The sequence below is a fragment of the Plecotus auritus genome (genome assembly GCF_963455305.1).
Source record: "Plecotus auritus genome assembly, chromosome: 9".
NCBI classification, from domain to species: domain Eukaryota; kingdom Metazoa; phylum Chordata; class Mammalia; order Chiroptera; family Vespertilionidae; genus Plecotus; species Plecotus auritus.
In genome coordinates this window covers 138,500,557-138,528,327 of record NC_137783.1, presented here as the reverse complement: position 1 = coordinate 138,528,327, position 27,771 = coordinate 138,500,557, and the positions used below count along the sequence as shown (strand labels likewise).

The window sequence follows — 27,771 nt, the reverse complement described above, 5'->3', positions numbered from 1 at the left end:
TCTAGGCTTCAGGAAAAGAAGTCAAATTATTAAGTGCAGAGTTCTTGTGCTAAAAGCTCCAGATGCCCCTCCACCTTGCCAATCACATTTCTCAGCCAATCAAAATAAGACACTGGATTTAAGATCCTAGTCCAGGGGTGGGCAAACTTTTTGACTCGAGGGCCACAATGGGTTCTTAAACTGGACCGGAGGGCCGGAACAAAAGCATGGATGGAGTGTTTGTGTGAACTAATATAAATTCAAAGTAAACATCATTACATAAAAGGGTACGGTCTTTTTTTTTATTATTTCAATAGTTTTATTCATTTCAAACATTTTAACAAGAAGAATGTAAACACTAATTATTATAATTTGAAACTTCAAAAAATGGAGGAATCATAGCACAATAACATACCTTATATTGAAGATGGCAAAGGCAAAATAAAATTGCCTAACAAAGGAAAGGTACAAAAGCCTTTCAAATTAAACTTAAATATAATAAAATAATTTAAAACTAAAACAAATAGAAAAGAACAAAATGTGTAAACAGTAAATTAAACATTTTCTTTAGTGCAACTTCCAAATTATGCCCGGGACGTAGATGTAGATGGCAATGTAGACTGGGTTGAAAGGTTTTTGGTCTTTAAAACATCAACTTCAGTGGGAACAGTGTTGTTGGTCTCCTTTTTAGCTAATGCTCTGATACTGTGCTCTCCAGGGGCGTGTCTCCCTACATCACCACGATAACGTGTCTATGCATTCCCAGGGTGATGTCGGGAGACCCGTCGGAGGGCATTACAAGGAGCCTCTGGAAGATTGAGAGGTTGTTCCTTCTACTGAATGGGCGGATATAAATCCGCCCACTCAGAAGAAGGAGCTGCGGTTGTGTTTCCCGATGCTGCCATGTTAACACTGCTGCTGGTGAAGGAGCGGAGGGGAGAGCAAGAGAACCCTCCGCTCTTTCGGCTCCGCGGGCCGGATAGAACAGCCAAACGGGCCGCGGAGCCGTAGTTTGCCCACAGCTGTCCTAGTCACTTTAAGCTCTGACTAGAAGCTGGATTCCATTTCCCCAACTTTCCAAATAAAAAGAAACAACACTTAAAAGGGATAGGGGATGCAAAAGCAATGATAGACAGTACAGTGTTTATTGACCATCTACTATGTACTCTAGGCACTAAGGATACCAGAGTGAACAAGAACATTCCTGCCGAAACCGGTTTGGCTCAGTGGTTAGAGCGTCAGCCTGCGGACTGAAAGGTCCCAGGTTCGATCCTGGTCAAGGGCACGTACCTTGGTTGCGGGCACATCCCCAGTAGGAGGTGTGCAGGAGGCAGCTGATCGGTGTTTCTCTCTCATCGATGTTTCTAACTCTTATCCCTCTCCCTTCCTCTCTTTAAAATATCAATAAAATATATATTTAAAAAAAAAAAAAAAAAAGAAGAAGAAGAACATTCCTGCCTTGCCCTGGCTGGGTGGCTAGATTGGTTGGAGCCCCATTCCATACACCGAAAAGGTTGTGAGTTCGATTCCTAGTTAGATGAGATTAAGAGACAACCAATCACCTGGTCGGTGTGGCTCAGTGGTTGAGCGTTGACCAATGAACCAAGAGGTCAAAGTTTGATTCCCGGTCAGGACACGTGCCCGGGTTGATCCCCAGTCTCTCTCTCCTTCGCCCTTCTTCTCTGATATCAATAAAAATTTATTTTTTGAAAAGAATAAAGAACATAATTTTAAAAACCACTAGTCTGAAACAGAAGACTGTCTTTTCCATCTCAGCTTTGCCATTCACCATTTATATAACCTTACAAGAGACACCACCATCCACTTAATAGGTCTGTAATGAATATTACATAGAACAAATATAAAATTACCAGCATATCGTAAATATTCAAAAGTTGGATCCCCTCTCTTTTATCCTGTAGAGGTAACAGTTGTTACCAATTCAAGAAAGCTCAATACAGCCCAGCCAGCGTGGCTCAGTGGTTGCGGGCTCGATCCCCAGTGTGGGGCATGCAGGAGGTAGCTGACTGATGATTATCTCTCATCATTGATGTTTCTGTTTCTCTCTCCCTCTCCCTTCCTCTCTGAAATCAATAAAAATATTTTTTTAAAAAAGAAAAGAACCCCTAGCCGGTTTGGCTCAGTGGATAGAGCATTGGCCTGCGGACCGAAGGGTCCCGGGTTCGATTCCGGTCAAGGGCACGTACCTTGGTTGCAGGCTCCTCCCCGACTCGGACCCTGGTCAGGGCTCCTGCAGGAGGCAACCAATCTATGTGTTTCTCTCTGTCTTTCCCTCTCCCTTTCACTCTCACCAGAAAACAATGGAAAAATATCTTTGGGTGAGGATTAACAAAAAAAAGAAAGAAAAGAAAGCTCAATACGTATATTTGATGATATCTTCAAATCAGCAAACAAGTAAATACTCCCATAGCTCAACTAAAATAAACCTAATAAATCCTTCATTAAAGGTACCAAAGGTAGTAATACCACCTAACTCAGTTTAGCTTTCCAGTCAACAGCCCTTAGACCTCAAAGCCCTATTTTGATGAGACAAGAGATCTCTTACAAGATACCTTAATGTAGACGCTACACTGAGTGGCCAGATTATTATGATCTCTGAACCCATCATAATCTGGCCACTCAGAGAGAGAGAGAGAGAGAGAGAGAGAGAGAGAGAGAGAGAGAGAGAGAGTGTGTGTGTGTGTGTGTGTGTGTGTGTGTGTGTGTATTAGATTCCCAGTGCATGCTGTGTGTGTGTGTGTGTGTGTGTGTATTAGAGGCCCAGTGCATGAATTCGTGCATGGGTGGGGTCCAACCAGCCTGGCCAGGGGGAGGGGACATGGGCGGTTGGCTGGCCTGCCTGCTGGTCGAACTCCTGCTCCAAGGGGCAATTTGCATATTGGCCTTTTATTATATAGGATATACACTGAGTGGCCAGATTATGATGCGTTCAGAGATCATAATAATCTGGCCACTCAGTGTAAGTGCCAGATTGAATAAATTAATGCTGTTCTGAGCACCTTAACATTGGTACTTCCTGAGTAAAGCATTTAAACTGGAAACTTAATATTGCACTTAATGAATATTTTTATATTCATGTTCTGCAACAGAATCTAATGTTCATTTGCCCATCTTCTAGGCTTCTATTTCCCCAGGCACCACAAACCAAAAATATGGTTACATCATGTGCATCTTCATCTAAGTTATTTTAACCTGGCATGTCCTAAACTAGTAATTAAAAATCTATTATCTTAGCCCTAACCGGTTTGGCTCAGTGGGTAGACAGTCAGCCTGCGGACTCAAGGGTCCCAGGTTCAATTCCAGTCAAGGGCATGTACCTTGGTTGTGGGCACATCCCCAGTAGGGGGTGTGCAAGAGGCAGCTGATTGATGTTTCTAACTCTCTATCCCTCTCCCTTCCTCTTTGTAAAAAATCAATAAGATAGCCGAAACCGGTTTGGCTCAGTGGAAAGAGCATCGGCCTGCGGACTGAAGGGTCCCGGGTTCGATTTCGGTCAAGGGCATGTACCTTGGTTGCGGGCACATCTCCAGGGGGAGGTGTGCAAGAGGCAGCTGATCGATGTTTCTCTCTCATCGATGTTTCTAGCTCTCTATCCCTCTCCCTTCCTCTCTGTAAAAATATCAATAAAATATATTTTTAAAAAATCTATTATCTTAGCCTGTTATTGATAATATGTTCCCATTTCTACATGTATAACAGGAGACCAAATTAATTTTTATAGGAAAGAGATTATCAATCTGAATCTAAGCCCAGCCAACAAATCTGAAATCACATACTCTATAGAAGCTACAGATGTTGGCTTTGATTCCCATGGTTTAGGAAGAAAATCATAATAAAAATAATATACAAACAAATGTTTAATAGCCCTGGACGGGTAGCTCAGTTGGTTAGAGCCGTGGTTGGCAAACTGTGGCTCGCGAGCCACATGCGGCTCTTTGGCCCCTTGAGTGTGGCTCTTCCACAAAATACCACGGCCTGGGCGAGTCTATTTTGAAGAAGTGGCGTTAGAAGAAGTTTAAGTTTAAAAAATTTGGCTCTCAAATTTCAATTGTTGTACTGTTGATATTTGGCTCTGTTGACTAATGAGTTTGCCGACCACTGGGTTAGAGCATTGCTGCAATATGCCAATGTTGCACATTCAATCCCCGGTCATGGCACATACAAGAATCAACCAATGAATGCATAAATAAGTGGAATAACAAATCTCTCTCTCTTCTTCTTCTCTCTCTCTAAAAATCAATAAATTTAAAACAAATTTAACAAATTTTAAATAAAAATTTAAAAATATACCATAAAGCCAAGAATAACACATATGATAAAGAACACATCCCTCAGCATAAGATTCAGAATGTTAATATTCTATTTTACCAGGAGGCCTTGAGCAATTTTTTCTTCATAAGGAGAATTATAATATACTCATTAAAATGCCAGAAATACTGTTTTGGTTAACTACCAAACAACTATGTTCTGAGGTTACCAGGGACCTCAGCAAGTAATCTTTCATATCTCCCTCATTTCTCAACAAGCCCAAACCTAAATCATCCTAGAAAGATAGTTACTAAGTCTTTGGGGAAGATATTTCACAACCTTCCTTGGTAACATTCCAGATCTTGCAGTCAGGAAGTTCTTTCTAATTTGTAATATATATTCCTTCAGTTGCAATTAAAACATATTCCCTCTTGTCTTGTCCTCTATGGAAAGAGAACATCTGCTTAACACCACCTGAACAATATCTCTTCAAGAGAATATAAAATATAGGAAGCCCATTTCAAACAGCCTCATGTAAATTCAACATGGCTTTAAATGGGTCACCTTTAGACAAAGAACATCATTAAGTCTTAAATTCCTACTTCCATCACTGACTTGCTCTGAAGATGATAGGAAGTTAAAACGATGCAGATGCTATGCCTCAATTATGCCATCAGTAAAATGCAAATAATAAAACCAGTATGTTAGGAGAACACAGTTCCTCAAAAAATTAAACATACAGGAAAGAGATTCTCAATCCCAATCTAAACCCAGCCAACAACTCTCAAATCACACACACTAAGGCCCTGCAATTCCACTCATAAGTATATACCCAAAACAACTGAAAACAAGTACATGTACACACAATGTTTACAGTGGCACTACTGACAATATCCAAAAGGTGGAAACAGTCCAAGTGTTCAATGTGGTTGAATGGATAAACAGATTATGATATACAGTATATACGTGTGTGTGTGTGTGTATTTATATATATATATGTATATATATATGCAAAAGGTTATATGTATATTATACGATTACATTATATGAAATATCCAGAACAGATCAATCCATAAAAACAGAATGCAGATTGCTGTTTCCAGTGGCTGGTGGAAAGGAGGAATGAAATGAAACTGCTTAATTGGAAAGGGGTTTTACATAGGAGTGATGGACACGTTTTAGAACTAGACAGAGATGGCACTTACACAACACTGTAAATGTACTAAATGCCACTAAATTGTTCACTTTAAGATGGCTAATTTTGTGCTACATCAATTTTTTATTTTTTAAAGAATGCTAGGAGCCCTAGCTGGTTTGGCTCAGTGGATAGAGCGTCGGCCTGCGGACTGAAGAGTCCCGGGTTTGAGTCCAGTGGAGGGCACATGCCCGGGGTGTGGGCTCGAACCCTAGTAGGGGGCATGCAAGAGGCAGCCAATCAATGATTTTCTCTCATCAGTGATGTTTCTCTCTCTCTTCCTCTCTGAATCCAATTAAAATATATATTTAAAAAAAGAATGCTAGAAGAACAAAGATAATATCCAAAAAATGCCCAGCCCTTCCCAGGAAAGTCATGATATAAAATTCTAGGTAGAATTATAGCCAAAATGTTTAATATTATTTCAATATAGCTGATTAGACTCTGAGCAAAGATTATGTAAATGGGAAACAAAATAGAAACCAAAATCAAGTCTAGAGTCACAATTATACAGTATCTACAATAATAAAAGCATAATATGCTAATTAGACTGGACAACCTTCTGGATGAAGCTGTGGTGGGTGGGGGCCAAATCTCCAAAATTTATAGGGAACTCATAAAACCTAACAAAAGGAAGATAAATAATCCAATCAAAAAAATGGGCAAAGGACCCTAGCTGGTTTGGCTCAGTGGATAGAGCATTGGCCTGCAGACTGAAGGGTCCTGGGTTCGATTCCGGCCAAGGGCACATGCCTGGGTTGTGGGCTCAGATCCCCAGTAGGGGACGTGCTCAATCAGTGGTTCTCTCTCGTCACTGATGTTTCTCTCTCTCTCTCCTTCTCCCTTCCTCTCTGAAATCAATAAAGAAATACATATTTTTTTAAATGGGCAAAGGACCTAAATAGACACTTTTTGAAAGAAGACATACAGAAGGCCAAGAGACATATGAAAACATGCTCAAAGTCACTAATCATCCGAGAGATGCAAATCAAAACAATGAGATACCATCTCACATCTGTCAGAATGGCTATCATCAACAAATCAACAAATGATGAGTGTTGCAGAGGATGCGGAGAAAAAGGAACCCTCTTGCAGTGCTGGTGGGAATGCAGACTGGTGTAGCCCCTGTGGAAAGCAGTACGGCATTTCCTCAAAAAATTAAAAATGGAACTTCCATTTGACCCAGTGGTCTCAGTTCTAGGAATATATCCCAAGTAAACAGAAACACCAATCAGAAAGGATATATGCACCCCTATGTTGATAGCAGCACAATTTACAATAGCTAAGATTTGGAAAGTGCCCATCATCAGATGAGTGGATTAGAAAACTGATACATCTACACAATGGAATACTATGCTGCTGTGAAAAAGAAGGAATTCTTACCATTTGCAACAGCATGTTTGGAACTGGAGAGAATTATACAAAGCGAAATAAGCCAGTCAGAGAAAGATAAATACATTACCTCACTCATTTGTGGAATATAATGAACAACATAAACTGATGAACAAAAATAGAACCAGAGTCATAGAAGCATCAAACACATTGTCCAACCCATGAAGGAAGGCGGGGGATGAGCGGGGAAGAGATCAACCAAAGGACTTGCATGCATGCATGTGAGCATAACCAATGGACACAGATGAGGGGGGCATGTGCTGGGGGTTGGGGGCAGCCGGGGAGAGGTAAATAGGGGGAAAAAGGAGACTTATGTAATACTTTAAACAATAAAGAATTTAAATTATAAAAAAAATAAAAATAAATTTTCCAAATCTTAGCTATTCCAAAATACAAAGAACCATTAGGTAGGAAGGTGAAAAAAGAAAGGCTACTTAACAATAACGAAGTTGAAAATTACATAAACCCTTAACCTCCAAAGCTACATATAAAAATCATGAGAAACATTGGGTGGTGAGGGCATGTATGGGAGTGGGGTGGGGGGGGGGGCAATGGTAAGGTATGTACACATATAATACCTTAATAAAAATATATATAAAAGAAAAAAATAAAAATAAAAATCATGAGAATCATTACTCTCCCCATTTTGCAAATATACTCATTCCCTCTCACCTTTCTCCTTTGATACAACCTCCTGGCAAGACACCAAAGCTAAGCAACCACGAACATAAAAATGAAAATGTATTGTTCCTATCATCACGGACCGTATTATATTACTTCTTTTTAAAATATTACTTCTTATGGGGAGACAGACATGCTAATAATCAAAATATACAGACCATCTCTACTTCCTCCCTTCCCACTTCTTAAACCCACTTCAATTTGGCTTCTGGCCCTATATTCCTCCAACATTGTACTTTTTTTAAAAAACATATTTTATTGATTTTTTACAGAGAGGAAGAGAGAGATAGAGAGTTAGAAACATCGATGAGAAAGAAACATCAGCTGCCTCCTGCACACCTCCTACTGGGGATGTGCCCACAACCAAGGTAAGTGCCCTTGACCGAAATAGAACCTGGGACTCTTCAATCTGCAGCCAAACTGGTTAGGGCCTCCAACATTGTTCTTGTTGTGACCATAATGATCTCTGTGTTGCTAAAATAACAAAATACAGGTGGATCACTTCCTTCTTGAAACATGCTCCTCTTTCCATTTCTGAGATTTTCTCTTAAATTCCTTAGAGCTGGGTCCTGTGCACTCTTCTCTTCCAAGTCTACTAGTATACATATCTTTCCTCTAGATAATATCCTCCATTTTCCTTGGCTGTAAACACCACCTATATACCAAGAGCATCCAGATTTATTTCCAGCACCATTTTTGAGCATTAGCTCAAAGATTGCTTGCTTGATTTCTCCATTTGTATGTTTTCACACATCTCACATTTAGCAAGACTAAAATGGAGGTCTTCATTCCACTCCCCAACTCTAGTCAAAATCTGCTCCTCCTCCAGTGTTTCCATCTCAGAAATGGCAACTTCATCTATCCAGATGCTCATGCCAGAAATCTGGGAATCATACTTGACACCTCCCTCTTCCCACATATCCAATCCATCATTAGGTCTTGCCTGTCCTAATTCCAAAATATGTACTGAATCTTTCTACTCTCCTCCATCTCCACTGCCTACAGCCAAATCCAAACTGTCATCTTTTGTCTGGACCACTATAAGACATCCTAACTATCATACTTCCCCCTCTTCTCTTCTTCCCAAATTTTCCATAATTTCCAAATTCTTTCCCAAAAATATAGCCAGAGTAACCTTTTAAAATCATATACTAGGTCACAACATGCATTCTTAACCTTCAAAGACTTCCAATTATACTTAGAAAAGAAATCCAAACTCTTCGACAAAGTCCTGCTTAAGTCTATCCTTGTACTAAGCCTCTCCCCTCCCTCTCCCACTATATTCCCGCCACACCAATCTCCTTTCAGTTTCTCAATGTGCCAAGTTCTTTCCCACCCCAAGGATGTCCTTCAGGCGTTTACCTTCCCTTTTCATCCTCCTAGTCTCTGCTTAAATATCTTAAATATCACTTCTTCAGAGAAACCTCCCCAAAGCACCAATATAATTCAGGTTCCCCTACTATAATTTCCTTTTTACTTTTCCATTGTGGGACTTTACACACTTTGCAATTATAATTTATTGATGCATTTTGTTTACTGTCTTTCTACTCTGGACTATAATTTATATAAGGCATGGCCAATGTCTATTTTTTTCACTCTAGTCTTAGTACAGTGGTAGTAGTTTAGAAAGCTTAGAATTGTTTAAAGTAATTTAAAATCAATATAATTTAGGGCTTAAGAGCAGGGGAGTATGGAGCCAAGCTGCTTGGTTTCAAATCCTGGTTCTGCAACTTACTACCACCATGACTTTGGGCAAACTGCTTCATCTCTCAGTGCCACAATTTCAACATCTATAAAATGGGGAGAATAGAAGTTGCTACACCAAGAGGTTGTTATGAAAATGAAAAGAATCAATGACACAAAGCACTTAGTACAGTACCTGGCACGAAGCACTTCAATAAGCACTGGTTATAATCAGTTCTTATGGTATCCTCATTATCTACCATAGAGGTAGACATGCAATAAATATTTACTGAATGAATGATTGAAAAAAATAGACTCTACAATAATCCTTAAATAGGTTTTTTACAAGACAGAGCAGGAATATTATAGAGATTTAGAGAGGAGCACATAAACAGTTAAGGCAAAGACTGAAACAATTTACAACTTATCCTATCCTATATAATAAAAGGCTAATATGCAAATCGACCGAACAGCAGAATGACCGGTCGCTATGATGCACACTGACCACCAGGGGGCAGACGCTCAACGCAGGAGCTGCCCCCTGGTGGTCAGTGAGCTCCCACAGGGGGAACGCCACTCAGCCAGAAGCCGGGCTCACGGCTGGCGAGCGCAGCGGCGGTGGCGGGAGCCTCTCCCTCCTCTGCGGCAGCACTAAGGATGTCCCACTGATGGCTTAGCCCTGCAGGGAGCGGGCCTAAGCCATCAGTCAGACATCCCCCCAAGGGCTCCCGGACTGTGAGAGGGCACTGGCCGGGCTGAGGGACCACCCCACCCCCCGAGTGCATGAATTTTGTGCACTGGGCCTCTAGTAATATCATAAAGAGATAGGAGTAATAAAAAACCAACTCCACTGGATTTTGTCTTTACCACTATGCAAAAAAAATATGTTCATTCTTCCAGAAGTTGACCCAAGGCGATTTGGTAGCTTTGACTTTTCCCTAAATATCATTATTTTCCATGCCTTCAGTCAACTTCAAAATCCTTCAAGCACCAACCTGGCCAGTTTTCTCAGTGGTTAGAGTGTCAGTCCTGGGACTGCAGGGTCTCATGTTCGATTCCCATTCAAGGGCACGTACCTCGGTTGCAGGTTCAACCAACTGATATGTCTCTCTCACATCTGATGTTTCTCTCTCCCTCCTCCCTCCCTCCCACTCTCTCTAAAGATCAATGGAAAAAATATCCTCATGAGGCTTTAAAAAAAAAATCCTTCAAGCACCATAGTATAGCAGTTGCCAACCTTTCGGACCTCGCGGACCACCAGTTGGCGACCGCTGCCATAGTACAAGTAGATAGTAAATCACAGGTTAAACAGAAGGTAAATTTCAGATGCTAACATTTTCTACCTGTTTTGTAAAGAAATGTTTTTCTGTTTCTAAAATAGCTCTGGCCTGTTTTACTGCATGTATTACAAAATCCTCAAAATTTTGCCATCTATCTTATATTTGGAACTCTTTCAGACACTTTTGCTTTCTAAGTTTCTCTTTCCCAACAAGGGCTCATCCTCTTACTTTAATCTGAAGGGCACTGAAGAGGAGGGATATATATGCTACTTTAACTTACTATTCCCTATTCAAGTTTACTAAACTTCAATCTCAGCATCACTATTATTTGTTCTCCTTTTGAAGAACACATAATCTTTATCTTGTTATAATAATATTGAAAATTACACTAGCATATAAAGTGCTATGTGCTGCTCTTTACATATATTAACTCATTTAATTCTCACAACTAAATTATATTCTACAGATGAGCAGAGGCACAGAGAGGTTTAGTAACTTGCCCAAGCCACAAAGCAAGTAAGTAGTGGTGCTGGAATTTGGACCCAGAATGCTTGGCTTCAGAGTCAGTGCCACTATGTTGTCATTCAAGAGTTTGGGAAGACTATGTTTTTTCTGCCCCGTTTTCACTGGTCAGCTAGACTGAAATACTCCAATTTTCTCTCCAAATTAAACATGCATATTAATCCTCTTCAACTCAGCAAAAATTCAGATGTTTCACTATATCATTGGCATATATTCCTAAAACAAAGTAATTTTAGTTCATGGAAGAATATATGCATGTTTTATCCTGGGAAGCTGAAATGAACTAATGATGAAATCATGAAATGTGAAATCTACCCATTAATTCTACAAAAAGAAAATATATGATTCCACTCTCTATAGCGCTTGCTCTGACTTCCTCACTTCACATTTACTTCTCAGCCTACTCTGATCCAGTTTTGACTTTCCTCATCAAACTGATGATGTCCGTAGAGATAACTGATGAGGTCCGTTTCCAAAGCCAAATATCAATTCTCTATTTTTTTTTCTAAAGTGACCTCTCAGCAGAAATGCAAACAAGTAACAAGCTTCCTTACTTTTTAAAAAATATATATTTTATTGATTTCAGAGAAGAAGGGAGAGGGAGAGAGAGAAACATCAATGAGAGGGAATCATTGATTGGCTGCCTCCTGCAAACCCCCAACTGGGGATCAAGCCAGCAACCCGGGCATGTGCCCTTGGCCAGAATCAAACCCGAGACCCTTCAGTCCACAGGCTGACGCTCTATCCACTGAACCAAACCAGCTAAGGCAATTTTCCTTACTTTTAAAACTATTTTCCCCCTTAACTTCCCTCAGTGTCTCACTGTTGGGATTTTCCTATCCCCTCACTGGATGTCCTTTACAAAATCCTTGATTTTCCCCCATTTGCTCAATCTTTAATTGTTGCCATGTTCCAAAGCTCAGTCCTTACCCTCTTCTTTTCTCTATTAAAATAAATAAATAGCCCTGGTTGGTGTGGCTCAGTGGATAGAGCGTCGGCCTGCGGACTGAAGGGTCCCGGGTTCGATTCCGGTCAAGGGCATGTGCCTTGGTTGCGGGCGCATCCCCAGTGGGGGGTGTGCAGGAGGCAGCTGATCGGTGTTTCTCTCATCGATGTTTCTGGCTCTCTATCCCTCTCCCTTCCTCTCTGTAAAAAATCAATAAAATATATTAAATAAATAAATAAATAAATAAAATATATATTTAAAAATTTTTTTAAATAAATAAATAAGCCCCTAGTTGGTGTGGCTTGGTTGGTTGAGAGTCATCCTGTGCACTGAAAGGTCATGGGTTCGATTCCCAGTTGGTCCAGGCACATACCCAGGTTGTGGCTTAATCCCCTATGGCAGTGGTCAGCAAACTGCGGATCCCGAGCCACATGTGGCTCTTTGGCCCCTTGAGTGTGGCTCTTCCACAAAATACCACGGCCTGGGTGAGTCTATTTTGAAGAAGTGGCGTTAGAAGAAGTTTAAGTTTAAAAAATTTGGCTCTCAAAAGAAATTTCAATCGTTGTACTGTTGATATTAGGCTCTGCTGACTAATGAGTTTGCCAACTACTGCCCTATGGGATTCATGCTGGAGGCGCCAACTGATTCACATGGAGGCATCAATTGATTCACATGGATGTTTCTTTCTCAATCTCTCTCTTACTTCTATAAAAACCTATTTTAAAATAATAATGTTAAAATCTTTGTAAAAAATAAAATAAAATAAAGAGGTACCCTTTAAACACAAAAAGATTTCAATAAGTAGCAGCAAAACAAATGTTTGCAAAATACTTTTTAAAAAAAATATGTTTTTATTGATTTCAGAGAAGGGAGAGGGAGAGAGAGATAGAAACAACGATGAAAGAGAATCATTGAATGGCTGCCTCCTGCACGCCCCCTACTGGGGATTGAGCCTACAACTCAGGCATGTGCCCCTGACTGGAATCAAACCTGGGACCCTTCAGTCCGCAGGCCAACATTCTATCCACTGAGCCATACCAGCTAGGGCTGCAATATACTTTTACTTCTTGGAAGACACCAAACAAGATTATAAATACTAATATACACACTCAGCAGATGCCTACATTTTCCCTCTCTCAATTTCAAGACAATTCTCCTAAATCTTTCCCCTTATATAGGCACTTCAGCTTATTCCCTGCTACAAATACACCTGAAGGTATGCATGTATCTCGTGTTCAAGTTCATGAACTCCACTTCCAAAAGATAGTTATTTGGGGTGAAAATAATGAGAACTAATTAAATGCAGATCATTTAAGAATTAAAATATTAAACTCATTAATCAAGCATGTTAGATATTTATAAGCCATGGTTATCCTTTACCAGGGCAAATCCAGTGTCATCATATATTAAGTAACAGAAAAATATTACATGTAGCAATCTTAAATGAAGACTTCTATGGCAGCAAGGGAACCATAATTTAATGAATCATGGAATGTTGTAATTGCAACTTTTTCAAGGGATTAAGGATGCCATAACTGACAACTCCAATCTCCGGGAACATCCAGTGCCCTCCTTACTCTTTCATCTCTCTCTGTCAGCCCTGGATTGTTTCCTTCAAAACACAGCCTAAATTTCAATTTTTATCAGATACCTGGTCAACTCTGCTCCCCACTGGAATAAACTCCATAAGAGCAAGAACCATCATGTCTACTCTTGTATTCCAACATCTAATGAGCATTCAATAAATTCAAGATGAACAAAACGTCTGAAATGGTAAGAGTTGAAATAGTCACCATCAAAAAGGAGTTCCAAAGGTCTGATATGCATATTTCATACCTCGGGAATAAACACAGTACAAGAAAATATTCAATGAAGCCCCAGCCAGGTGGCTGAGTTGGTGGAAGTGTCATCCCGTACACCAAAAAGGTTGCAGGGTTCATTCCTGGTCAGAGCACATACCTAGGTCCGGGAGTGGTACATCAGGGCACCATAAGGTATGAAATGCAACCAATCTATGTTTCTGTCTCCCCTCTCCCACCCCTCCTCTTTCTCTAAAATCAATAAAACATATCCTCGGGTGAGGATTTAAAAAAACCTCAATGAAGAAAGGAAAAAGTTTAGGTAGAGAAGTGAGGTGAGAGCAAAGGAAGAGACAGAGAACAAGTTGAAAAGATACTATACTAATCTACAGACACACAGGCCAGGACTAAGTAGGAGAGAGTAAATATGCTTGGTGTCACTCCATCTAAACATGTAGCACCTAAAACTCATCTTTCTCTAGCACTTCTAAGCACTTACTCCTTTCCACATCAGTAAGCTCCTTCGATGCTGGTTCAATGTTTATCACCTCTGTCCTCCTTAACTGTCAAGCACAACGCTGCCTTGAAAGAAACAAGTTGTCCAAGAGCCTAGATGACATCTGTTCATTGTTGCTGTAAGATAGCATAGAAGTTAACATTTGAAGAGCACTTTATCTTTTCAAACCAGCTTCATGTACTTTTTCAACAAAAGTATTATGGTAGAAGTATTATCTTCCCCATTCTGTATCTAAAGACTCATAAAAGCCTTCAGAGCCTTGGATTTGAAGTCCAGCTCTGCTATACACTTGCTGTGTGATCTTGGCCGGGCATTATTTACTCTCTCTGAGTTCAGTATCCATGGGGAAAATAAAATATACCTTAAGGGACTATTATGAGTATTAAATGAGGTTAAAGAAATGTAAAGAATATGACATAGTAAATGCTCAAGTAACCTTCCCTATAACCTTCCTCCTTAAATAATTTGTAGATTTCTCAGCTAGTAAGCTAGTAAGCATAGGACTTAAACCCTGGTCTTCTGATTTCCTTAATCTGTTTTTTTTCTTACCACATCACTTTGGCAGACTGCCACAGACTACTGGGCACATGAATACATTCTGACAAAAACTGTTCCCAAAATTTTTATCTATCAGTAACTAATTGTAGTTTTGGGAAAAGAAAAAAAATTGATCTAATTAACTTGGGGGGGAAGGGAAAGGGGCTTTAAAATATAAATACAGACCACCACCAACAGGACAGGTTGTACCATAGTACTTCTGTATAAACAGAAATTATGACAAGAAACAGAAAGTTCTCTTTGAGTTTATGAGGAACAATTGGAGAGAGAAACAAGAATGACTATGATTAAAGGAACTTAAGGGTTTCTTTTCTCGTGTTCTTTTTGGTAAACCAAATCAGTAGGTAAAATAGATATGCATTCCATTCCAAAATAACTCTATCAAGGCTTATCTTTAAAAAAAAAAACAAAACAAAACAAAAAACACCTGCCCTAGCAGGTTTGGCTCAGTGGATAGAGCGTCGGCCTGTGGACTGAAGGGTCCCGTGTTCGATTCCAGTCAAGGGCACATACCTTGGCTGCAGGTTTCCTGGCCCTGGTCGGAGTGCATGCAGGAGGCAACCAATCAATGTATGTCTCTCACATCAATGTTTCTCTCTTGTCTCTCCCTCTCCCTTCCATTCTCTCTAAAAATCAATGGGAAAATACCCTCAGATAAGGATTAACAACAACAAAAAAAGACCTAAGCCCTGGCCAGTGTGGTTCAATTGGTTGGAGCATTGTCCCATGGACAGAGACGTGGTAGGTTTGATTCCTGGTCAGGAAACATGCCCAGGTTGCGGGTTCGATCCCCAGTGGGGGCACATGCAGGAGGCAACCGATCCATGTTTCTCTCTCACATCCATATTGGTTTCTTCCTCTCTCTCTATCTCATCAATTAAAGGAACATAAATAAATAAATAGATAGATAGATAGATAGATAGATAGATAGATACCTAAGTATGCTAACGAAAGCTTTTCTCCAATTCCTTTAAGGGTGAGATAAATTATCAACATAAACTGCAAACATTCATGAAGATCCTTGAAGACCATAATGTATGGATTCAGTATTATACCTAGCTCAAAGGAGCATGATCAAAAATGTTTCCTAACACATGCTGAAAATATACTGTACAAAGCTAAATTATAAAAATAACCACTTGTTGCCCTGGCCAGTTTGGCTCAGTAGATAGAGCGTTGGCCTGCGGACTCAAGGGTCCCGGGTTCAATTCCGATCGAGGGCGTGTGCCTTGGTTGTGGGCACACACCCAGTGGGGAGTGTGCAGGAGGCAGCTGATCGATGATTCTCTCTCATCGTCTCTCTCTGCCCCTCCCTTCGTCTCTGAAATCAATAAAAATATATTTTTTTTAAAAAAGAGAAGGTAGAATAATTTAATCACATTCCGAGCCTGTAAATTTCTAAAAGGAAATGCCAGAAGAGAGGGTGATCTGACACTGACAGAACAAAACACGATTTCACCAAGAAAAGTAAAAATTGAATGAATGTCTATCATAAAGCAGGGGAGAAGCTGATAAGCTATATCCTGGAAACCTCCCTACCATAACCAAATTTCTTTCCTCTTCAACTTAAACCTTTGCTAATTCCTTCCTATGAAAACATAACAAAATGCCCAGCCAGTGTGGCTCGGTGGGTTGAGCATGGACCTATAAACCAGTAGGTCACAGTTTAATTCCGGGTCAGGGAACATGCCCAGGTTGGGGGGCTCAATCCCCAGTAAGGAGAGTGTGTGCAGGAGGCAGCCCATCCATGATTCTCTCTCATCATTGATGTTTCTATCTCTCTCTCCTTCTCCCTTTCTCTCTGAAACCAATAAAAATATATTAAAAAACAATAACAAAATGTTCCTAACATTTCTTTGTGACACTCATAGTAAACTACATTTATTACTCAATATACACTAGGAGCCCCTGAGATACTACACTAACTCTAACTTTGACACAGAAACTATCAATCCCCAAGGGACAGTGTCCCTTCTCTAAATTCCTTCCTCTGATGTCAATTCTCTTCCACCATAAAATTTTTTTCAGAGAACACACATTCTAAGCCTAACTTCCCAATCTAGATTCTCCACAAAGATTGTCTGGTGGCTCTTCCTTAACCCCTTTTCTAGGAGCACTGAAGTCCTGGTAACTAGGACATCACTCATAGTCAAGGGCCCTTCATTTAAATCTTACTGACCTCACCAAACAGACACACACACAAATTAGAGGAACAAAAATCTTTCCGAAACACATGTGAGAATTCTATGTTGATAAAGGAACAGACTTGTATAGTTTCCATCCATGTACTCGGAATTTAGTCTGTTCTCCCTTAAAGCCATTCTCCTATTGATTCTACACCTATGGAAATACTTATTCAACCTAGAATGACCTCTCCACTGATTTTTTATTCCAGCAAAGAAATCACACAAATTAGAATCATGACACTGAATCCAATGAAAATAAAATGAGTAAGAACACTTAGTCCCCAAAGTTTCCAAGTCGGGAGACAAAAGGAAAACATAAGAGTTCCCAGGATATTAATTTTCAATTTAAATATCTCAATATTTGAATGAGTCCTACATACAACTTTTATAACTCTAGTATGCAGTAACTAAACCACTACTCAAAAATGACAAAATTGTCTGAATAAGAATCCTGGGGTTTCCTTTGGATTCTTCCTAGAAAGCAAACTCTCAGGAAAAATATCTGACTTCAATATCTTGACCATCCGGTTAGACATTAGCATCTTCACCACGACAGCTGAAAGACTTCCACTGAGAAAGGAGAAATAAGTATTAATTTTAAAAAAATTTAAAAAAAGAAAAAAGAAAGCAAACTGGACAGCAAACAAAATTTTCTATTAAACAGAAACTGTCATTGCTACGCTCGTGAAAATGCAGACTTTGAAAAGCAAAACTAGACAAAATAGCATGGTCCCTTTACTTCTGAAGTCTCCAGTGACAAATCTATATTCCTAGGAAGGAGGAACCACAGGTAAACAACAAATCGCATTTAAAGATCTGTCCGGGATATGGGGAGTCACATCCCAGACCTCCGCCTCAGTTTCCCTAACCGAAAAAGGCAAGAACATGACACTTCGCTCAGAGGAGCCAGAGGACCTAGTTCCATTTCCTACACCTACCCAGGGTCCCTTCAAAGACCAATCTCACTAAGGGGTCCCCAGTGCAATTGAGTCACGACAAGGGAGTGTTGCGGGGGTGCGGGGGCGGGGGAGGATCAAAGCGCGCAAAGCTCTATCCGTTCCTGGAAAGCGATTCCCCCCTACACTGGGGGTGCCAATACCCGCCCTCGACCCAACATCCCCTCCCTACCGAATCACACCGGGCAGCCTCAGCATCTCTCCCTCTTTCCGGCTTCTCCCTCAGTTCCCTGCCGCCTCTCGGACCGCGCCCCCGAACGCAGCCGGGTAGCTCCTCCTCTGGCCGCGTCTCCGCAGCCGACCCGCCCGCCCACCCGCCGGCGCCAAGGTCTTCCCAACCAGACGGCGGAAGGATGCCGGGCCGGGCCGGGCCTCCAAGGCTCCTCCCGGGCCTACCTGCGAGGCGGGCGGGGGCTCGGTTTGCAGTCCAGCGGGTGGACAGAGCCACAAGGAGGAAGAAGAGACAGGAAGGAAGCAAGGGTCCGCTCTACCGACCAGCAGGAGAAAGCAGCTTGAGCGCAGGGCCGCGCGAAACAGTCAGCCTTCGACCCGGCACTACCGCCGCTCAGGAGACATCAAGCGAGAAGACGGCGCAAAAGATTACCGAATGCACGAACGTCCCAGACATCAAAGGAGGAGCGCCCACGCAATCGTTCAAGGCACTGCAGTCGAGCGCCGAAAAACATCTCCGCTTCAGTTCAAAGTCCGGCTCCTGTCCAAGGCACAAATAAACAAACCCAGATCGATCGTTAGCCATGGAGTAAAGAAACCTCTATTTCTGCCATTTTCTGTGTCCGTGGCCGACAAAGTTGTTTAGAGAACAGGAGTTTTTCTTGAGAGTGTTGAAGATCAAGTCATAGCACAATAACACTTGTTTTAACTATAGTTCAGCGACGACCTTTTGGACTCAAAACACTATCCCAATTGAGCAAATTTGACAGTTTTCACACGGGAGAGTGAGGTGAAAGATAAAGATTATATAGATAGATCTAGATATTTGTACATATACATATGACAAAGGCACAGAGAGAAAATGAGAGAGAATCCAGACTAAGGAACAAAATGAAAGTGTATTAAAACTTCAATTTAGCTCCCGTAAGCATAGCAAAGAGAAGCTGGGAAAAGTCAAGGTTCTGTCTGTACTTAAGGCAGAAACAAAAACAAAAACACGTACTGCTTTTCTCTTTTATTTTCTTCCAACAGCCTAGAACCACAGGTATGCTTCTTTTTTTTTTTTAATATATTTTATTGATTTTTACAGAGAGGAAGGGAGAGGGATAGAAGAGTTAGAAACATCAATGAGAGAGCAACATTGATCAGCTGCCTCCTGCACACCTACCACTGGGGATGTGCCCGCAACCAAGGTACATGCCCTTGACCGGAATCGAACCTGGGACCCTTCAGTCCGCAGGCCGAGGCTCTATCCACTGAGCCAAACCGGTTAGGGCCACAGGTATGCTTCTTACATAATAATCAAAAGTCTCTGGGTTCAGAACCTGACAAAATGTGTTGATATTTTCATCCTCACAATAATAGCCTCTTTCTGGTCTCTTAGTAAACAAACTAATATGCTCATCACAAATATGGATTAAGTACATTCTAAGTACAATTCAAGATATCACATAGATCAGTATAACATCTGACTAGCAATAATATAGTTTATCCCACCTCCCCCTAAGGAGGAAGGATACTTGGACAGTAAAGGTATTATAAGAAAACAAGATTTTTTTTAAAAAGATAGTCCCAACCCTTAGAGAGTTTATAATCAAATCAAAATGAAAGACATTACAACATTAGCTTTATTTATAATTTATTGGTGTTTTATTTTTTCAAATTACAATAAGTTTATTTAGAAAGTTACAGAGGTTGTAGAAGTGAGCCAGGTGGGCTGCAAAGGCTCAGGAAAAAAGTTACAGAAGCAAAAGAAAGGCCCTTGAAGCTTAGGAGAGAGAAAGGCCAAAATACCATGCCTGGGGGAAGAAGTAGAGGGAAGGGAAAAAGATGCGGGCAGCCTCTCTGAGGGAAAGCCGGCCTATTGTTATTTTTAAAGACTCATCTTTTAGGTCCCTGAAAATGTTTAAGGGACAACTCATACATATAATGCAGGATGAGACCAGCATCCATAATATGAGGACAAATCACTGGGCTTTTGTTGTCTACCACTGTTGTAGGGGACTTTTAAAATGAGTAAACATTAGCCCAACTGGTGTAGCTCAGTAGTTGAGGCCGACCTATGAACCCAGTTGTATTCCGAGATCAGGGCACATGCCAGGATTTCAGGCTCGCTTCCCAATGTGTGGGGCATGCAGGAGGCAGCTGATCAATGATTCTCTCTCATCATTGATGTTTCTCTCTTTCTCCCTCTCCCATCCTCGCTGAAATCAATAAAAAAATATTTTTAAATGAGTAAACATTATGGCAACATTTATAAAAGTCTTTTAAAAAGAATTTAATCATCTGCTTCAAAACAGTTTTAATTTGTTCATGTTTTCTTGTAATCCTTGGAAATAGGCTACATAATTTTTAAAGTTTAAGCAGAAATACAATAGTTTTGCATTGTATCATTTCCCTATTGTGGACAAAAGGGACCACATGCTAACCTGACAAGCTCAGGGGTGGCCTGCATGGCAGTCTTGCAAACTCAGAGACCTAAAGTCACCACAAAGGATGGTCTGAAATTAAACTTTAACTAAAAGCAGTTATGGTGGGCTGTTACATCCTAGGCCGGTATCTTCACTGACTGGGTCAACCTTTACCTTAACTGAGCCTATCTGTCTTTTTGCATCTATGATAACATGCCCTTGAAGTGTCTCGGTAACTTGTGACTTCTCTTTTTCTGGACCCCCTGAGGCACAACCAAAAGTGCTGGGCGCCAGGACAGATACCACAAATTTCTTCATTATCATGTTCATTGTTCCTGCACCCACCTAAGTATGTGTCCATCATTTTACTATTTTTTTTAATATATTTTATTGATTTTTTACAGAGAGGAAGGGAGAGGGATAGAGAGAAACATCAATGAGAGAGAAACATCAATCATCTGCCTCCTGCACACAACCCCTACTGGGGATGTGCCCACAACCAAGGTACATGGCCCTTGACCTGAATGGAACCTGGGACCCTTGAGTCCGCAGGCCCACGCTCTATCCATTGAGCCAAACCCGTTAGGGCCATCATTTTACTTTTTATCCAATCCCAGGGGTTTTCCCAATTTGCTTTCTCCCGCCTCTCTAATCTATCACCAATGGATTTCATGTAACCCACCTACGTCCCTTCCTTTGATTGCAATGTATAAATACAGATGTAACCCGCCATTCTCTGGAGCATTATCTCAATTCCTTGAGGTTCTGCTTCCCGGCATATGTCAACAGTTTGGCTCAAATAAACACACAAAAATTCTTCAATGGTTTTCTTATGTTAACACTATTAAAGCTCTTTAATAGTTGTTATTGTTTTTTAATATATTTTTATTGATTTCAGAGAGAAAGGGAGAGGGAGAGATAGAAATATCAATGATGAGAGAATCATTGATTGACTGCCGCCTGCTCACCCCACACTGGGGATTGGGCCCGCAATCTGGGCATGTGCCCTAGACCAGAATCAAATCAGGTGCCTTTAGTCCACAGGCCAACGTTCTATCCACTGAGCCAAACTGGCTAAGGCTATAGTTGTTATTTTAAACAATTGCACACTATTCCATTGAGAGGATACACTGACCATGCTCCCCATTGTTGAATATTATGTTGCTTCCAAACATTTTCTGTGTAATAGGTATTGCTACTTTTGGAAAGAGGCAGTTATAACGTTACTATTTTCTATCAGGACCTATAGTACATAAACAGAAAGAGTAAGGAGGCATGGCAGAGGTTCATTTCTGTCATATAAAAGAAATCCAGAGATGTACAGCCCAGGGTAAGGTGTGGCTGTTCAGTATCAGGAACTAGGCTTCTATCTTGTTGCTTTGACAACTTCAATAAGTGGCTTTCATATCAAGTCCAAGACAGCTGCTCAAGTTCTAGCCAATCATATCGACATTCCAATCAGCAGGAAGCTGAAAGAGGAAAGGCATGTGTCCTAGCCATAAGGACACATCTTGAAAATAGCATAGGACATTTCCACTTATATTCATTCCACTGGCCAGATTTGTCACATAGCCACACCTAACTGGCAAATAGTCTATCCTACAATAGCTATGTAGCCACCAAAAGTCAGGGGCAAATGGATATGAGGTGACAACTAAATAAGAAGTCTCTTATTACTAGATGAGGAGTGGGCAAATAGACTTTCCTTTGCTGTCATCCGGGGTTGAGTTTCTATTTCTACAATACATGCTTTAGAATACATACAGTAGTGTCTATAGCCCTCACTCAAAATGGACCCAAATAACAAAATTATTTTGAAACCTCGATTTCAGTGAGAAAAGCTAAATTTTTTAAAAATTTATTATCACTGACTTCAGAGAGGAAGGGAGAGGGAGAGTTTTCAGTTTTTCAAAAGCTGGAGATTTTTACTTTGGGAAATCGAAGGTAATGCAAATATAAATCTAAAATAATTATTTGAAAATGGAGATTTTGGAGAAGCTGAGGCTAGACTGCTTTGTGAAACCATAAAAAAAAAAAAAAAGGTGGCTTATTCTTCCGGCAGAGTTGCACCTCTGCAAATAAATTTCTTTAGAGAACTGTTTCTTTTCAAATATGGCTTTAAGCTTCAGTGTGATAGTACACTACTGTTAGTTTTTATGGAGAAGACTATTTGGACAGAAGAGTAGATCATAAGAGATGGATTGAAACCCTCACACCTACAGGAAGGAAGGAAGACCTAAAAAAGGAAACTAGGTGGGCAGAAGTAAAGATCATACAGGGATGCACCACCCATGCCTACGTACTGGGTTTAAAACTCAGTAATTCATTACCTCCATTGTTGATTATTGTATTCTGATAGGATTCTTCTACCGGAGCCACTCCCTTGAAGGTAAGATAGGTGACAGGCGGGGAAAGAGAAAAAGGAGGAGATTGATCTTTATCTTGGCTTTCGGCTCTGAGTAACAAATTAGTCCTGAATCTAGGATGAGATAAATATAGCAGTACCATGAGTCCTCTTATTAGGAAGTCCAGGAAGAAGAGTTAGGCCTCAAGCAGCCAAAATGCTGAGCTAGTTGTAGGTTTGCAGTTGCAATTCTATTCTTTTAGTTTATTTTTGTATTTTTTGTTTTTCTTTTGTAGCCTGTCTCACAGTACTATGGGATAATGTATGCACTTTGGGCTGGATGATAAAGAGGAGACGGGCTCTTCCTTCTTTGAAATTATTTACATTGGATATATTTCCAGGGGTGGAACATTTTAATACTCAAGAATGACAAGAAATCAGCCTTCCCATGAAGACAGCTGTATGTGTATGGGGTAGAGAAATAAAAGTCTCAACAGAATGATAGATGCTTAATGTTTTGCTGGGCAAATAAGGAGATTCCTTTCAAACAGACTTTTTCAAATTTACAGTGATTTTAAGGTCTACTTTCTTTTTTTAATATATATTTTTTTATTTCAGAGAGCGAGAGGGAGAGAGATATAGAAACATCAATGATGAGAATCATTGATCAGCTGCCTCCTGCACACCCCCTACTGGGGATCGAGCCTGCAACCCAGGCATGTGCCCTGACTGGAGTCGAACCTAGGACCCTTCAGTCTGCAGGATGATGCTCTATCCACTGAGCCAAACCAGCTAGGACTCAAGGTCTACTTTCTTTGCTCCTGGCTTAGTACCCAGAGATCTCATCTCTCATATTTGATATTACAAAGATTATAGTCTTACTAGAGGCCCAATGCACGAAATTCTTGCAAGGAACTTGCAGCCCCAGCTGGTTTGGCTGGCCCTCACAGCCCGGCTTCATCCGGACAGTCATCGGATGGTCGTTCTGCTGTTCAGTATAATTAGCATATTAGTTCTTTATTATATAGGATTAAAAAAAGAAAAAGAAAGCCCGTGAAGTGAATTGTATGTGGTAAGGAACCGAGGTGTCCCCAGCCTTCAGTTAGTATTTTACCTTTCTTCCTTCGTGTCCATTTTCACAATCAACAAAGTCTTACTAAATTCTGAGTCCATGATCTCTTATACCCCCAATTTCATAAGATCTGGAAGGGATCTAGAGAGCATGTGCCCTGGGCTCTGAGGACATGTGCATACAAAATGGTTAAGACTCCTGATTTATTTTCTTGTCTTCCTCCTAAATTCCCTTCCATTGCCAGAGAAAGCGATTGCTAAACTCAGTCCTTGAGCTGTTTTCAGTTTGCTTCAGGCATGGTTACAACAGTAGCATCTCACAAAACAAAACAACAATGGTAGCATGTCTATTATCTATTTATCCTCCCCACCTAAAAGTTTTCACTATATGACCCCATTAAAATTGTCTTGTTTTTTGTCTCCAAATTAGATTAACTTGTTAATGACCCTTACAGTTCAAGGTTCAGGAAAGGAGCTCCCTACTGTTCAATTCATTTTATTGTTAATCCTCACCTGAGGATATTTTTTTAAATATATTTTTTATTGATTTCAAAGAGGAAGGGAAAGGGGAGAGACATAGAAACAGCAATGAAGAGAATCATGGATCTGCTGCCTCCTGCACACCCCCCACTGGGGCTCAAGCCCACAACCCAGTCATGTGCCCTTGAATGGGAATTGAACCTACAACCCTTTGGTGCATGGGTCAATGCTCCAACGACTGAGTCATACTGGCTAGGGTTTTTCTTTTATTTTTTAAAAATTTTCCCTATTTTCTATTCAGTTCATTTTTTTTAATGTATTTTATTGATTTTTTACAGAGAGGAAGGGAGAGGGATAGAGAGAGTTAGAAACATTGATCAGCTGCCTCCTGCACACTCCCTACTGGGGATGTGCCTGCAACCAAGGTACATGCCCTTAACCAGAATCGAACCTGGGACCTTCAGTCCGCAGGCCGACGCTCTATCCACTGAGCCAAACCTGTTAGGGCCAGTTCATTTTTTAAAAAATTTTTTTTATTGATTTTAGAGAGGAAGTGAGAGGGATAGAAACATCAATGGTGAGAATCATTGATTGGCTGCCTCCTACACGCCCCCTACTGGAGGTGGAGCCCACAACTCAGGCATGTGCCCTTGACTGGAATGGAACCTGGGACCCTTCAGTCTGCAGGCCCACACTCTATCCACTGAGCCAAACCAGCTAGGGCTCTGTTCAGTTCATTTTAAACTAGGAATATGTTTATGGTCCCTCTTTTGTATAATTTGGAATTGTTAAACCAGTGATGACCCAATATTGTAGTTTTCCTTTAATATATCTTTGGACTTTACTGTCTTGAAATATCCAAGAGCAAATCTGGAAAACTCCTATGCTGGCCATATGGTCACCTATGGGAAGATGAGGCTTACGTAAGACAGGCAAAATCCTGGACTCTTTCCCAAAATTGTACCAGGAAGACACTACAAATCCACAATAAGGGCCTCTAGAGGAGACCTCGCAGGCACTTATAAAAAACCACTATGAGAAAACTCTTGGCAATTTTTAAGTACAGACCCTGATCCCTTCCCTAGATCATTTTGAGGGAAATGTAACTATGAACTGAAAAAAAAAAATCCTGGCTTATAAAAATCCAGGTTGAAAGGAGATTAAAGGAATATATTTGAACAGTTACTCTGTAGAATTATTGGGAAATAAAATGCTCCCAGGGAAAAACACTGCCAGCCAATGTTCAGTCAGTTCAGCACTTAGAAATGATCTTTGGTATGTAAGTCAGACTTGAAATTGCTTTTGAAATCTCTCCAAAACTGTCTTTCCCACTCAGACTTCATGTCACCATCTAGTGAGTTGTGAAAACTCCAATTTTTCTTTTTTTTTTTTTAAATATATTTTATTGATTTTTTACAGAGAGGAAGGAAGAGTGATAGATAGTCAGAAACATCGATGAGAGAGAAACATCGATCAGCTTCCTCTTGCACACCTCCTACTGGGAATGTGCCCGCAACCAAGTTACATGCCCTTGACCGGAATCGAACCTGGGACCTTTCAGTCCGCAGGCCGACGCTCTATCCACTGAGCCAAACCGGTTTTGGCAATTTTTCTTTTTTTAAAAATATATTTTATTGATTTTTCGCAGAGAGGAAGAGAGAGTTAGAAACATCGATGACAGAGAAACATTGATCAGCTGCCTCCTGCACGTCCCCTACTGGGGATGTGCCCACAACCAAGGTACATGCCCCTGACCAGAATCGAACCCATGACCCTTCATTCCGCAGGCCAGTGCTCTATCTACTAAGCCAAACTGGTTAGGGCTCCAATTTTTCTTTTTTCTTTTAATATATTTTATTGTTTTTTTACAGTGCGGAAGGGAGAGGGATAGTTAGAAACATCGATGAGAGAGAAACATCGATCAGCTGCCTCCGCACACCTCCTCCTGGGGATGTGCCCGCAACCAAGTTACATGCCCTTGACCAGAATCGAACCTGGGACTTTTCAGTCCGCAGGCTGACGCTCTATCCACTGAGCCAAACCAGCTAGGGCTCCAATTTTTCTTTAATGTCGTTTTTTTTTTTTTAAATATATTTTATTGATATTTCACAGAGAGGAAGGGAGAGGGATAGAGAGCCAGAAACATCAATGAGAGAGAAACATCGATCAGCTGCCTCCTGCACACCTCCCACTGAGGATGTGCCCGCAACCAAGGTACATGCCCTTGACCGGAATCGAACCCGGGACCCTTCAGTCTGCAGGCCCCGACGCTCTATCCACTGAGCCAAACCAGTTTCGGCTTTAATGTCGTTTTTTAAAGCTAAAATGCTAGGCCCTTTCCAAGACACACTCTACCTTGCCACTTATGATACATGGGTGGCAGTAACCCTTTCTTCATGCAATACCGGTAATAGAACCAAAACTTTATAGGGAAATATATCCATCTCAGGAAACTTGGAAAGACTATGAATATTAAAATATTGCCTTATGAAGGAGACCAAGCAAGCATGGTTCACAGGTTAAACTTTACAAAGAAAAAAATATAATAGGGCACCTCTGTTGCACAATAAGTAGAGCTGAAGTTTACAGTCACCTCTTTGTTGTACACTCCCATCTCAATGACTTCATTGTACATATTAAGCTCAACCTTCTGCCAAATATATCTTTTTTTTTTGAACCTACTGTTTTACTCTTTATAGAGTAGGATGATGATGGAAAATAAAATTTGGAGTAGAAATAAACAGCAGATAATAAACCATAATTGTTTTTAATCTTGAGGATGAGTCACCCTCAATTTATTTCCAAATTTCTCTGTCATCAGCTGTTCATTTCTTTACTTTGAATATCACCAGATTAACACTGCCAAAGGCAGGTAGGAAATTATCCAAGAAGACAAATCAGAGGCATCACACAGTGAGTGGATGAAAAACTGGGAATGAGATAATCTTCAGGAAAGTCTCCTTTTTTGTTCTAGTGAAGCCACAATGTGTGAACTTAATTTACACTTTCATTATTCCAATCAGTGTTTTTTATATCAGTACTAGTGGCCTGGTGCACATAATTCGTACACAGAGGGGGGCAGGGGGAGTCCCTCAGTCCAGCCTGCACCCTCTCCAATCTTGGACCCTTAAGGGGATATCCGACTGCTGTTTAGGCCCGATCCCTCTCACAATCCAGGACTGCTGGCTCCTAACCTCTCACCTGCCTGCCAGACTGATCGCCCCCTAACCGCTCCCCTACTGGCCTGATTGACGCCTAACTGCTCCCCTGCTGGCCTAATCACCCCCAAATGCCCTCCCCTGCTGGCCTGATCACCCCCAAGGCTTTTATT

At 40.8% G+C, this 27,771-nt stretch overlaps 1 protein-coding gene across 6 annotated transcripts in view; it reads right to left on the bottom strand.

Annotated features, from left to right (window-relative positions):
* AMBRA1 (autophagy and beclin 1 regulator 1) overlaps positions 1-18,583 on the bottom strand; it is a 179,654-nt gene extending 161,071 nt beyond the window's left edge. For 5 of the 6 annotated variants that reach the window (XM_080643224.1, XM_080643225.1, XM_080643226.1 and 2 more), the window contains exon 1: positions 18,360-18,482. The gene's annotated coding sequence lies outside the window, so the exon portion shown is untranslated. Of the gene's footprint in view, positions 1-18,359 lie in introns of all 6 variants that reach the window. The other variant, XM_080643228.1, reaches the window with a different exon arrangement.
* Between the last annotated feature and the right edge of the window lie 9,188 nt (positions 18,584-27,771).